The 14751-nt window shown below is 43.5% G+C and overlaps 1 long non-coding RNA gene across 1 annotated transcript in view; it reads left to right on the top strand.

Moving 5' to 3' along the window:
- Positions 1-12968, top strand: part of LOC141372794 (uncharacterized) — a 34965-nt gene extending 21997 nt beyond the window's left edge. Inside the window, exon 5 of the long non-coding RNA XR_012378212.1 lies at positions 11073-12968. This is a non-coding gene — a long non-coding RNA (uncharacterized lncRNA). The remainder of the gene's footprint in view (positions 1-11072) is intronic.
- The last annotated feature ends 1783 nt before the right edge of the window (positions 12969-14751 follow it).

A 14751-nucleotide genomic window follows, 5' to 3' on the forward strand; every position in this document is an offset into this window, starting at 1 on the left:
ATTATTTAATTTTACATCTGAATTTAATAACTGATGGCTTTTGGAAAAATTTTAAGTATGTTTGGAACACATTTGGTATGTGAATAACCTTTTCAGCTGCAAATTTAATGAAAACTAAATTCAGATGAAAATCAAGTATTTCTGAGAAATTTTAGTGAGCAAATTGAGGTGGGCTGTAAATGCAAAATACACACTGGATGTCCAAGAATTAGTATGAAAAACGAATGTAAAACGTCTCATTAATAACTCTGTATTGATTTATGGTGAAATAATATTTTAGATATATTGGGTTAAATAAAATAATTGATACTAATTAATGAATTTCAGCTCATTTATTTGTTTGTTTGTTTATTTATTTATGTAAACTCTACTCCCAGTGTGGGGCTTGAACTCACAACCCCGAGATCAAGAGCCACATGCTCTACTGACTGAGTCCGCCAGGTGCCCTTCAGCTATTTCTTTTAATTTAATTTAATTTAATTAATTAATTTATTTTTTAAAGATTTTATTTATTTATTTGAGAGAGAGAGAGAGAGAGAATGAGAGATAGAGAGCACGAGAAGGAAGAGGGTCAGAGAGAGAAGCAGACTCCCTGCTGAGCAAGGAGCCCGATGCGGGACTCGATCCCAGGACTCCAGGATCATGACCTGAGCTGAAGGCAGTCGCTTAGCCAACTGAGCCACCCAGGCGCCCCAGCTATTTCTTTTTAAAATGTGACTAGCAATAAATGTAAAATTACATGTGGGGTGCACACTTTGTTTCTACTGGAGAGTGCTGCTCTGGATTATAGTTGTTTTGTGTCTTTCTTGGATCTGCATTACACGTGTCAGCCCCGATTCTCTACCAGTGTTCTAGATCGCCTCTTGAGGTGTGCATTCACATCAGACATTCTGTCTCTTCAGTATTCTGGGGGAATCTTTACTGAAGTCCTCTGACCAGCTCTTGTCTGAACTGACAGCTGTTGTTCTGAGAACCCTCTTCATTAATGTTCTGGGAATTCCCTTTATTGTTCGACTGGGTTGAAGCCTGTGTCCTGGATTTCATATTTTCTTCCTTCTTGATTCATTCCTTTGTTTTATGAGGCACACTCTCCCATGGGTTCCTAAAAAAAGTGTGTGGGAGAGTCATGTTTCATATGTCTGAAAATGTCTTCATTTTGCACATGTTCATAATTTGGATGGATAAGTTCAGCGTGGAGATGATTTTTCAGAATTTGGAAGGCCTTGCACCATTGTCTTTTAGTGCCCTGTGTTGCTATTGCGAAGTTCTAAGTCATTCCACGATTTCTCGTTTGTATGTGACCTTTCTCTCTCTCAATCTCTGTCCCTCTCTTTCCTCCCTCCCCCTCCTTGCAGAATCTTCTTTTTCTAAGTAATGTTAGGAGGTTTCATGATGATGTGACTTGGTGTGTGTCATACCCTTCAAGTGTGGGAAGTTCCCTTGAATTACATTATTGGTGATTTCCTCCACTTCATTTTCTCTGTTCCTTCTCTTTGGAACTCTTTGTTATTTGGAGGGAACAGCTAATTTTTGGTCTGTACTGGTCCTCTGGTTTTCTTGTCTTTCCTCTTTTATTTTTCATCTCTGATGTTTGCTTTCTTTTCCAGAAAGTTTCCCCAACTTATCGTCCCACCCTTTTGCTGAGTTATTCACTCATGCTGTCATTTATTTAATTTCCAAAAGCTCTTTTTTTGTTTTTGGACTACTCGTTCTTTTTAACAGCATCCTGTTCTTGTTTTATGGATGCAATGTTTTCTCCTATATCTCCTTCCTTATGGACAAAAATGATCATTTTGCTTTTTAGTTTTCTCTTCCCCTCATAATGTTTCCTCTAAATGTCCTTTCCTCTGTGTGTTTCATATTAAAGGTGTTGTCACAGGTCTAGGAATCCTGGGTTGGTTGTGTGTGTTTAGGACAGGGGACTGAAAGGTGATTGGAGGCTGCCTGTGGGCAGGGTCCTAATGAAAGGCAACTTCTCCGTAGGGCTACTGTGGGGAGCTCTCCAGTGAGTTGCTTTAGGTCTTTCCCCTAGAGCTGGTCAGAATTCGCAGAGGAAATCTGCCCATGTCTTGCCTTTAGGGTCATGTCCTGGCTGCCAGAATTCTGGGAGCTGAGCTGGGGAAGATGGCTTGGGATTTCAACATTCACCAAACCCTGCTGTCTCTGTGATGCCCTCCAGGCTGCTGTGGGTTGCCTTTGCTGCTCTTGATTTCTTTTTAACAAACCACCTGAAACTTTGTGGCTTGGAGCCACCATTTTATTTTGCTTATAATATTGAGGGTCAGGAATTTGGTAGCTTGGCTGGGTGGTGTATCTCTGATCACATGGCCTTAGCTGGTGGAGCTGAGATGGGTGGCCCACTTCCATTCTGTCTTCTCACTCCCAAGGCATAGCCTCTTTCAATTTCTCTTTCTCTCTCTCCATGGTGTCTCACTCTCTGGGGTCTCTCTGCATGGCTTGGGCTTCTCCCAGCTTGGTTGTCTTAGGTGGTCATACCTTTTACATGGCTGCTGACTTCCAATACGCAGGGGCAAAAGCTTTCAGGCCAGCTGTGACCGGACCCGGCATAGTGTCATTTCCAGCATAGTCTATTGGTCAGTGAAGTCACACTGATCCTCCTGCCTCCTGCCTAGATTCAAAGATGTGGAGAAATAGACCCCTCTTCCTGATGAAAGAGGCAGGTCACATTGTATATGAGCTTGTGGGTTGGGAAATTTGCCATCTTTGGAAATTTTAACCTGCCACCCTGCCCAGATTAAAGTCGTTTTGAACAAAATTCTAGTGAGCATGATTTTCACCAATAGAAATATTTATCAGTTGTTTCTTCTTTGTAGCCCTTCTCCATAATGTCCTTCCAACATGTGGAAAATCCAAATTAAAAATCCCTGCTTTTTGGAGCTTCCACGCTACTCCCAAATCAGAGCCATTTGCTCTGATTCTTCAAAGTAGTTTTCTTTCCTTTTTTGTGTACCAATTCTTTTCCTGTATTCTGGGATTTTTATTTTGTTTTGATTTGCTTTTTCTTTCAAAAGGAGATCTATATTTACCTGGCTTGGAAATTTGAGATGATTTTGTCAGTGATTGTGTTTGTTCCTGTTCTGTTCTCTGAGTCCCAGAGGGAAAATTTTAAGTTTTTATTTCTCTGGTAACTGATGGGGGCCTTCCCCAAATCCCTCCAGGTGGCCAGCAGTTCTGTGTGTGAGGCACTGGTGTAATTTTCAAACTGCCCTAAGTTCCACCCGCCGACCGTCTCACAGTCCTATTCTCTTGTAGTTCACGGGTGAGAATTTCCTGGGTCTTTGCGGGAAATTTCACTCACTTACTCCCAACGTGGCCTTTGTCAGTGCTGCATAGTTCTTCTTAGTACTTTGACCCCTCTGCTTTCACCTCCACCAAGTCGCGCCTACCTCCTCAAAGTTTCTAGCGTGTCAATACCATTCTTCCTTATTTTACATGAATGTTAAAGACTTTTCTCCCTGCTCAGGATGATTCTATGATTCTTCCAGTGGGATTGGGGAAGGGAGGGGCATTAAATGTGTCCGCTCAGATTGTCATCTGTAAGTCTCATTGGTCACTTTGTCCTTGGTTTTTATCAACCAGGTTTACTGAGACATGCTCCGAAGATTTGCTTCTGCCTGAGAGTGACTATTTTCTTTTCTCTGGCTCATAAGAGGTGCAAACGTAATAGCAGTGATTCTCAATCTTGGCCGCACATTAGGATCGCCTGGGGGGCTTCGACAAAATGCTGATGTCCAGGCTGCACCACCAGATGCTCTGATTCCTATGACCTGGGATGGGGCCAGTCATCAGCTTTTGTAAAAGCTCCCCAGGTGGTTCTGATACTCAGAGGGCTGAAAACCATGGATCTTAGAATACTGGGTGCCTGTGCTAAGCCTTTGAGGCCCTTCGGAATGGGGAAAAGGAGGAAAAGGAAATAGGAGTAGAAAGGGAGTCATCGTAGGGTTTTAGTGCCTGCCTAACCTTATATTACCTCTTTGAGGCCCCATTTCACTCTCTATAAAGTAGCAATAATGATACCTGCCTCATGGCATTGAAGCAAGACGAAACTGCATGCTTGTGAAAGCAAATGTTTGTTACTTTTTTTTAAAAAAAAGAGAGAAAATATAGTGCTAGAAAAGGAAGAGAAGTGACATGAAAGAAAAGAAAAATTTGTAAGATTGAGAACAATGGATGGTATCCCTTCCACTGGTGGTTGGACTTGGCGTGAATTGAAATCACTTCCTTTTTAATGGTCGGGGACATTCCAGGAAAGGAGTCAAAGGTACTTAAATTTGGGCTCCAAATCTTTGAATGCTTCCTTCGCTCTATCAGTGGTCATAATTCCAGTGATGAGCTCACAGATTTCACCCTCATTAAATGTTATCTGTATTTCCTGCCTATCCTCCCAAAAGACCACCTGTAATGTAAACTCAGGATTAGTGGGCAGGGGGAGTAGATACTGAAGGAGGCTTATAATCTTTTCTGTAAAGTTTGTGCAAAGACCTCATGTCTAACTAGGGGCAAAAGAAGTCTCTGTCATGAAGCACCATTAACCGCTCTGCCTTCTTAAGTTGATTCCATAAGTAACACCTTTATACATTTAATTAATATATACTCAGTACTACAGATTTTGTGAGAATACGAGAATCTTGCTTCTTTCCCTTCCCCTTTACAGGGAGTTGAATTATGTATCCCCATCAAAGGCCACATCCAAATCATAACCTTTGTGGGGTGTTTTCTCTGGCACCAGCCAATTCTCTAATTCTTCAACACCAAAACTGGTTGTCTAACAATTCAGTTACATTCTGATATGGATTATCCAAGGTTAGTGCAGACCCCACAGGCTTTTTTCTTTTTTTTTTAAAATATTTTATTTATTCATTTGAGAGAGAGAGAGAGAGAGTGCACAAGCAAGGGGAGAGGCAGAGGGAAAGGGAGAAGCAGACTCCCTGCTGAGCAGGGAGCCGGACTTGGGGATCGGGGATCGATCCTAGGGCCCTGGGGTCATGACCTGAGGCAGACACTTAACCAACTGAGCCACCCAGGCACTCCCAGACCCCACAGGTTAAGGGTTCAGTCCCGCAAGACTGCCCCACTTTGGATGCTGGTCATGAGTCTCAGGCCACCCAGACTTCTGACTGACCAGGTGTAAATTAAGGGTACTCACAACCCGCTCCTCAAGTTTGATAATTTGCTAGAATGGCTCACAGAACTCAGGAAAACAGTTTACCTATGTCTATTGGATTATTAGAAAGGATAGAATTCAGGAATAGCCAGATGAAAGAGATGCACAGGGCAGTATGGGGCAGGGGCATGGAGCTTCCATGCTCTCCCTAGCAGCGCCACCCTCCCATCACCTCAGTGTGTTCAGCAACCTGAAACTCTGCATTGCATTGGTCAAGGGTTTTTACAGAGCTCGGATCTCCAGTTTCCTACCTTCCCCTTCCCAGAGATTGGTGGGTGAGGCTGAAACTTCCAACCCTCTAATTACTTTGTCTTCCTGGTGACCAGCCCTCTCCTGAGGGTATCAAGATTTCCTAAATTACCTCATTAGCATAAACTCCAGTGTCATTGAAAGGGGCACATTATGAATAACAAAAGACACTCCTATCACTCAGGAAAACCCAAGGGTTTTAACAGCCCTGTGTCAGGAACCTGGGACAAAGACCAAATATATTTCATATTATACCACACCCATGATACCTGTGCTTGTGATTCTATTTGGGGAAATAGGTTTTTGCAGATGCAATTAAGTTAAAGATCTTGAGATAAGATTATCTTAGATTTAGGGGAGGTTTTAAATCCAGTGATTGGTATTTGTATGAGAGGTCCAGCTTGGAGAGAGGCGCACAGAGGAGAAGGCCATGCGAAGACAAGAGACAGCAGAGGAGTTATGCTACCATGGGAAGAGAAATGCTTAGAGTCACCAGGCCCCAGGTTGGAAGAGGCAAAGAGAGATTCAGAGCTTTTGGAGGGAGCCCTGACCTTGATTTTTGACTTCTAGTCTCCAGAACCATGAGAGAATAAATTTTTGTTGTTTTGAACCATCAAGTTTGTGGTAATATGTTATGGCAGCCCCAGGAAATGAATACACCCTTCCCCATACCCTCTTCCTTCTTCCTCCTTTAGCTTAATTATAACGTTTAAGAAATTCTTCTTCTCAAGAGAGGTCTAATTGTGTGAGAGCATACGACATCCAAGTCAAGTGACCAAACAGGACCGTCAGACGGGAATGCCAGAAGCCACCAGGTGGCTGAGTGTTACGTGTAGAGTGCATGTAAGGACAGGGAGGTCAGGGACTCTTTTGTGGTCAGACTCAACGTTTCTCTTCATCAAACATTCCTTGATCCTGAGAACCAGCTTTCCTCTTCATGCTCCAGAAGATGCCTCTTTTATTTAGCAATATCACTTTGATCTCTCAATTCTGACCCTCCTAGACTCTTCTAGGTCAAAGATTTTTCTACATCATGCTTCCAGCAAATTTTATACTTGCCTGCTTCCTAAAGGGATTTTTAGAATATATATGACTTAGGGCACCTGGGTGGCTCAGTTGGTTAAGCGACTGCCTTCGGCTTAGGTCATGATCCTGGAATCCTGGGATCGAGTCCCACATCGGGCTCCCAGCTCAGCCAGGAGCCTGCTTCTCCCTCTGACCCTTTCCCCTCTCATGCTGTTTCTCTCTCTCAAATAAATAAATAAATAAATAAATAAATAAATAAATAAAATCTTAAAAAAAAGTTTAGAATATCTATGACTTAAAGATGGCAGACAAAAATCACTGTGTTGTTTGATCTCTCATGAGAGACCATGAGACAGTCAAGATCCACATTGATGAAATGTTTTTTCATGTTTGGGAACTTTGAGTTAATTATTATTTTCTCTCTCTTGTTTCTAAATTAAAATCAATCACTACTGGATGACATCACAAAAAGATGGCAGAGTAGGAAGCTCTAGGAATCTGTCCCTTCACCAAAACAATGATTGAATTGGCAGGAACTGTCAACCCATTCATGGACCAAAGCAGCTTCTGAAGGGATTTAAACAGACAGGAACTACTTTTTTTCTTTCCTACACCCCTTTTGCAAGGTGGACATTTAAGGAAATCTTTGTCAGGTTACTGGCTGATTACATAGAACAGAACAGAAACATCAGGGACCACACAAAGGAAGGAATACAATATGTTGCAAAAATAGTTTAGAAAAGTAACAAACAGTTGGCTTTAGCTTTCAACAAGTAAGATTCCAGAGGTGTAGGAGGGTTAAATCTCTAGAATTACCATAACTTAATACTCAGTGTTCAGTTCTCACAACAACATACAAAATCTACCAAAACAAATAAATAAACAACCCCTTAAAAAACAAACAAACAGACAAAATCTAAAGAAACACCACGAAAATATTGCCCACTCACAGGAGAAAACGAATTTGATAGAAATCATCCCTGAGGAATCCCTGACATTGGAAAGATTAGTAAAAGACATTAAATTTACTGTCTTCAGTATGTTCAGTGAGAACTAAATTCACTCAGGAAAACAATGTATGAGCAAAATGAGAATATCAACAAAGAAATAGAAATTAAATAAAGGAACCAAACAAATTTTGGAGGCAAGTAGTACAACTGAAATGAAAAACTCACTAGAGAGGTTAAACAGAAGATTTGAACAGGTTTGGGGCGCCTGGGTGGCTCAGTCAGTTAAGTGGCTGCCTCCAGCTCAGGTCATGATCCCAGAGTCTTGGGATCAAGCCCCACATTGGGCTCCTTGCTCAGTGGGGAGCCTGCTTCTCCCTCTGCCTGCCACTCCCCCTGCTTGTGCTTGCTCTCTCCCCACCGCCCCATGTCAAATAAATAAATAAAATCTTAAAAAAAAAAAAGATTTGAGCAGGCAAAAGAAAGAGTCAATGAACTTGTAGGTAAGACACTGAACTTGTGTGAGGACCAGAAGAAAAAGAAAATGAAGAATAGTGAACTGAGCATGAGGGATGTGTGCAATATCATGACACATACTAACATACACATTTTGGGAAGGAGTGTTAGGAGAAGAAAAAAAGGGAAGAAAGCAATTTGAATGAATAATGGCTGAAAATTTCCCAAATCTGAAAAAATACATGAACATACATGTCTAAGAGGCTCAATGAACTCCATGTAGGATAAACATAAAGAGACCCACACTGAGACATTATAGTCAAACTATTGAAACCCAAAATGAAGAGAGAATCTTGAAAGCGCCAAGAGGAAAGGGACTTACCATATTTGACAAATCCATAATAAGATTAACAACTTATTTCTCTTTTTAAAAAAATATTTATTTATTTTTAGAGAGAGAGAGAGAGAGCACACAAGCAGAGGGGGGAGGGGCAGAGGGAGAGGGAGAAGCAGACTCCCTGCTGAGCAGGGAGCCTGTCACTAGGCTCGATCCCAGAACCCTGAGATCATGACCTGAGCCGAAGGCAGACACTTAACCGACTGAGCCACCCAGGCGTCCCTAACAACTTGCTTCTCTTCAAAAATCATGGAGGCCAGAGGCAGGGGGATGACGTATTTAAAGTCCTGAAAGAAAGAAACTCACCAACTGAGAATCCTGTATCTGGCAAAACTATCTTTCAAGAATGAAGGAGATATTAAGACATTTCCAGATAAACAAAAGCCGAGGGAGTTCAGTACTAGTAAATCTGCTGTATGATAAATGTTAAAGGGAGTCTTTTAGGCTGAAATGAAAGGACAGAGACTTTAAATCAATCAAAGCCATAAGAAAAAAAACGCAAAGAACACAGGTAAAGGTAACTGTCTAGGTAAGTATAAAATCCAGTATCATTGTACTTTTGCTATGGTTTATAACTTCTTTTTCCTGTGATTTAATTTTATGCAAATGCATAAAACAATGATTATAGGTCTATGTTAATGGGCATATAATGGATAAAGTTGTAGTCTGTGACAATAACAATGTAAAGGGGGAGAGATGGAGCTATTCAGAGCACACTTGAAACTCAGTTGGTATTACTCAAACTAGGTTGTTACAAGTTTAAGATGTTAATTGTAGTTTCCAAGATAACGACTAATAAAATAACTTTAAAAATACAGGAAAAGCAAGAAGAGGGAATTAAAATGGCATACTACAAAATCAAACACTACCAAAACATGCTACGTTTTTTTTTTCAGAGTACCTTGTAATGGTTTTTCTATGTAGGTTCTCACAACCCAACCTGTGTGAGGGGAGTCAGTAACATACTCTACTCAGGCAGCTTGGAACACTTAGCTGTGAGATAGTGCACTGAACCAGATTTACAAGGCTAAGTGAAAACCTTGGGTTAAAGAAAGAGCACAAGAGAATGGAGAACACACTGGACTAGAAGACAGTAGAGGTAGGTTCTAGCTGCTTGTGTTCTTTGCTGCTGACAAGCCATATGACAAAAGAAAACTCTTAGTTTTCTTTTTCCCTAAAGAAGACGATGTTGGACTAGATAATCTCAAAGGTCTTTCCAGTCTGCTGATGAGCACCAAGGTTTGCATGGTAGGGCATGCCCTCTGAATTAAAGGGCATGAGTAATGGAGACTTCTTTCTACTCATCCCCAGTGCAGATGTGCATTCTCTGAGGCTAATTTTATTTTTTATTTTTTAAAAAAGATTTTATTTATTTATCTGACAGAGAGAGAGAGAGAGAGAGAGCACAAGGAGGCAGAATGGCAGGCAGAGGGAGAGGGAGAAGCAGGCTCCCCCGATGAGCTGGGAGCTCGATGCAGGGCTCGATCCCACCTGAGCTGAAGGCAGATGCCTAACCAACTGAGCCACCCAGGCGACCCTGAGGCTAATTTTTAAAGGGGTGAAAGTGTCATATGGCTGGAAGGGACCTTGCCAAAGGACTTAGTGGAAGAGGAACGATATCCACCACAATACTGATACCTTCTGTTTGTGTAGCGTTTCTGAGTTACCTCCAGAAGCAGCATGCCCTATATATATATATTTTTTTTTAAATTAATTATTATTATTATTATTTTTTTGGTGGTTAAACAGTTTTATTTTCTGGAGAATGCTGGGAACAGAGGCTGGAAGCCCGCTAGGGTGGCAAGGCAAGGTGGGCCCTCACTCTTGGCTTTGGCAGGTGGGTGGTGATGCCATCACTGGCCAGGGCGAGGGGGAGGCCCCCGGGCAGGGCAAAGCAGTAACTGAAGCTGCCCTGGCAGGTGCCTGGCCAGGAGCTCCAGGGTGTGAATCACAGCATGACCAATATCACTTTGAGTCTGTGAGTCAGGTAAGGCAGACATTCAGTTCAAGTAAAGGAATATTTATTGAAGGTCCTCTGTGTGCCAGGTAATGTGCTCAAACCTGCACACGGAAGAAGAAGAGCCCTGCCTTTAAGGAGCCCATGTAGTCTATCTACAGAGAAGACTGGTGCTTAGTGAGGCCGGGTTTTGTGAATGACATCACATGAGAAGAGGCAGAGCTGGGCAGGAAGCCAGGCCTGATTTCTCGACCAGAAAGGGCATCAGGCTGCCACTGGATTAGCTCATCCACCATTTTCTTGATTCCGGAAGAGGCGGCTCTTGAACTTCTTTTGGAAATAAATCAGGTCGGGCACACCTGCCTGTAGGGATTCAGCTCTGATCGGTAGCCTGAGTATCTCACGTTGAAGTTAACACTTATTTCCTCTTGTTCTAGTTAATTGAAAAACACACAGTCCCTGCCCTTTTTCACTTCTGGTCGGTGACAGAAGTTCCTCATTCAACACTTTGCACAACACATAAATACGGCACCCTTGGGGCAGGATGAGAGGCTTAGGAGGGGCAAGCAGAGCAACTCACCCAAGCTCTCGGGGACAGTCAGGGCTCAAGAACCAAGCGTGTTCTGGTGGCAAGGTTTGCAAAACTTGTACTTTCTTCACCTGGACGTGAAGGAACAGGCCCTGTTTCTCTCCCAGGCCTTGGCAAAAACTTCATTTTTCAAAGGCCTTGCTTTCTCTTTAACCGTCACATTAACTTTTATCTGATTATTTTAATGGGCTTTGGCATGGACGTCTATTTTAATTTGGTGCTATTTCTGTCACATCTTTAAAATCATTTTATGTCCCTTCCTGAAGGCCAATGAAGAGTTAAGTAGCATAGAGACCAGTGGGCTGAATGGTGGCCCCCAGAAGATCAGGCTCTGATCCCTGGAATCTGTAAACGTTACCTTATTTGGAAAAAAAAAAGATAGCCTTTGAAGATGTGACTAAGTTAAGAACCTTGAGATGGGGAAATTACCCTACGTTATCCACTTGGGCCATCAATGCCGTCAACATTGTCCTTGTAAGAGAGGGGCGGAGGGACTCACACACACAGAAGAGGAGAAGGTGATGTGGAGACAGGAGCAGAGATTGGAAGGATGTGGCCAGAAGCGAAAGAATGCTGGCAGCCACTAGAAGCTGGAAGAGGCAAGGGATGGACTTTCTTCTATAGCCTCCAGAGGGAGAACCACTCTGACGACATCTTGATTTCTGCCCAGTGAGACTAAGGCTGAGTTTCTGCCTCCAGAACCATAAGTGAATATAAATTTCTGTTGCCTGAAACCACCAAGGCTGTGGCTATTTGTTATATCTGCCACAGAAAACTCACACAGGGACAAAAACGTTCCGGCCTCTATTGTTGGAACAGTCTGGCAAAGCCTATGGCTCCTTTCTCAGCAAAATGGTTTCAGATCATAAAATAAAATATGTAAGACCATGCAGAAAGGCAAATATATTGAAATATGGTTGTTAGAACATAGGAAAACAACTCCATACAGCCTTGAGTGCGCTAATCAAGATGACACATTTCAGATAGACAAGTTAGAGCTGATTTCATTTTATTTATTTTTAAAGATTTTATTTATTTACTTGACAGAGAGAGACACAGTGAGAGAAGGAACACAAGCAGGGGGAGAGGGAGAAGCAGGCTTCCCATGGAGCAGGGAGCCCGACATGGGACTCCATCCCAGGAGTCCATCACCTGAGCCGAAGGCAGATGCTTAACCGACTGAGCCACCCAGGCGCCCGAGCTGATTTTGTTTTTGAGAACCAGTGAAGGCCACTGTTGTCGGGCTGGCTGGAGTCACACATTGTGTTGTGGAGTGGCCTGCTGTAAAGGAGGTTGAGAACACACATGATCTCCGGCTATTGTTTTGAAGTAGGGTTCAAAGGCAAGTGTGCCAAGATATGAAAAGTAACTGCAATGGCATCATGTAAATAGCCTGTGTTCACTGAGACCCGGCCTCAGGAATTGCTAATGCTCTGTGGTTTGCTGCCTATATTCCCCGGTTGAAATACTGAATGTCAGATGGTGCACGTCAGGTACAGGACCCCTGGCTCACAGAAAGACGAAGCAGGAGCCCCAGCTTGAGTGGCCACCGCATGGAGCCAGGGCTGGAGGGGGGCCGAGGAGGACCAGGCAGGCCCTTGGCTTGTGTGGGAGCTGGGCCCCCCAGGCAGGCCCTGTGAGAGGCGGCAGCTCACAGGAGCTGCCCGGGGATAAAGCAGGCACAGCAAATTGGACAGGGTGTCAGGTTGACTATGAAATATGACGGATCAACAGCCGAGGCTGGTGGTATGACCTGCTTTCAGACACTTCATTTAGAAGTTATCATATTGCTGGATGCTTCCTATAATTTGTGATGATGCTGATTGTGATAAATTGTGAGTTTCTGGCAAACTCCCCCAGCCCACTCCAATGGCTGAACAGAGAAAATGTGTAATTCTATGGGAACATTCATGCCACGAATGAGAGCTGGGATCTGCCTGTAAACAGAATGCTCAGTCCGTGAACAAAGTAATTAAATCAAGCTAATTAAATCACAATAAAAATAATTTTAATTTAATTAATTTCTCTGCACTGATTGAACATTATGTTGCAACTATGAGGCTTCCTGAACACTAATAGAATTTAGGGGCTGGGACACTGAAGTTGTGGTCACTGGTGTGGTACGTGGGTTATTGTGAAGGGAATGAAATTAAATACGTTTAACGAGATGCCGAAATGTTGACTGAGCCACAAATAGAAAATGGTTTTGGAATTAAGATAATGAGGTCTTTTCCTTTCCCAGTTAGGCTTCTGTATTAACTGGGGCAATAAATGTCAAATTTGGTCATAATTTAAAAGATCTAGATAAAGTAGATGGTACACAATTGCTTCATTATGTTGGGAATTGGTGGGAAACTTCAGGTCGGTATCTCAGTAGTGAGCAGAATTACTGGGGATACTTACCTGTTGTCAGCCCTACCCCAGAGTCTGTGGTACCTGGTAAAGACCCTAGAATCTCTAGAACTAGAATCATGAGGTCCTCAGTCAAGGAGTTAAACAAGTGGCAATGGGTTTTTAATAGCAGCATGAAAGATTTAGGTGAGGGATATAGAAGGACTTTTTATCTGAGACAGGTATTGTTGACCAATAACCAGTCACTTCTCCTTCTCCTTTTTTTTTTTTTTAAGAGAGGGAGAGGTGGGGGAGGGGAGGGGCAGAGGGAGAGGGAGAGAGAGAGACACTCTTAAGGAGGCTCCATTTCCAGGGCTGAGCCAGACATGTGGCTCGATCTCACGACCCGGAGATCATGACCTGAGCTGAAACCAAGAGTTGGGCGCTTCACCGACTGAGCCATCCAGGCACCACTTAACCAGTTACTTCTTAAAAATGTGAACCATGCGTCCCCCCTGCGCCCCATCCCTTATCCCCAGTGATAAACAGAGATACCCTTACAGCAGCCGGTGCTCAAATATTTATTATTAAATTGAATTTTTGAGTTCTCAGGGAATTTCTTCCCTTAGCCCTTGGAAATGAGGACGAATGCTCTTCTTGCGGTGTTGTTTAGACGTTGTTCAGTTTCTAAGCGGGAGGATACTCACACGAGACGACCTCTCAAGGTCACCTCCCTGCGACTAATTTTGTCATGTAAGCAACACTGGAATTCTGAGTGTGTGTTAGCAGGCGCTCACACAATTACCAACTGTGATTTTAGAGGAGCCTGTGCTTTGGATCCCAATATTATTTATCATGCATGTTATTTTAATTAATATTTTGTGTGTGTGCCAACATTTGAACCAGACCTCATTATGACTAGTCGGGGCGCTGCGTTGTTTGTTGAGTGGAATTGTTTTCCGGGATGCAGCTGGTTTCCTTCCTCAGCAGCCAGGGAGGGCAAAGAGACCAAGGGGCCAGGGTCTGGAAAAGGCTCTGCTACCACAAACGTGTGGTGAGCCTCGGTCCGAGATGGCTCACCAGCCAGGAGCTGTTTCTCCATCCAAAGGGGTGTGTGTGTGTGGGGAGGCCCCTCAGGAGGGCTCTACACACTGAATGAGGTTCCCCAGGGAGAGGGAAGCAGGAGCAGTGTTTGTGGTGTCTGCGTGCGGCACACCAGCCTTAGGAACGAGGGGTGTCCATGCGCTTTTGAAGACTGAATTGGCACCTTTTCTGTTGTCTGTTGTTTCATAATTGTGCAAACAGTGTGAAATCCAGGCTAGCACAATGCCCACGAGCTCCAGCTGGTGGCTCCACTCAGCACACACAATAACTGAAGACCCCCTGCTTCCCCTGGTGCTCTGCGCAAGGGACATGTGGGCAGGTGCTCTTCTTCCCGGCAGAGCTGCCCCCGAGGTTAGAATGTGACATTTTCCAGGAGAAGACTTTTGTTGCTCTGGAAAGAGCTTCCAGGTTAACCTGCTTTCCAGCCATTCCTTTCCCGGCTCCTTGACCTCAGCCGCCCCTGCCCACCCCGAAACACTGCCTGGGTGCCTCCCTTCCTCACATGTGCAA

The sequence above is a fragment of the Callorhinus ursinus genome, unplaced genomic scaffold (assembly GCF_003265705.2).
Source record: "Callorhinus ursinus isolate GAN/ISIS: 27379988/994484 unplaced genomic scaffold, GSC_fseal_2.0 scaffold5, whole genome shotgun sequence".
Lineage (NCBI taxonomy): Eukaryota > Metazoa > Chordata > Mammalia > Carnivora > Otariidae > Callorhinus > Callorhinus ursinus.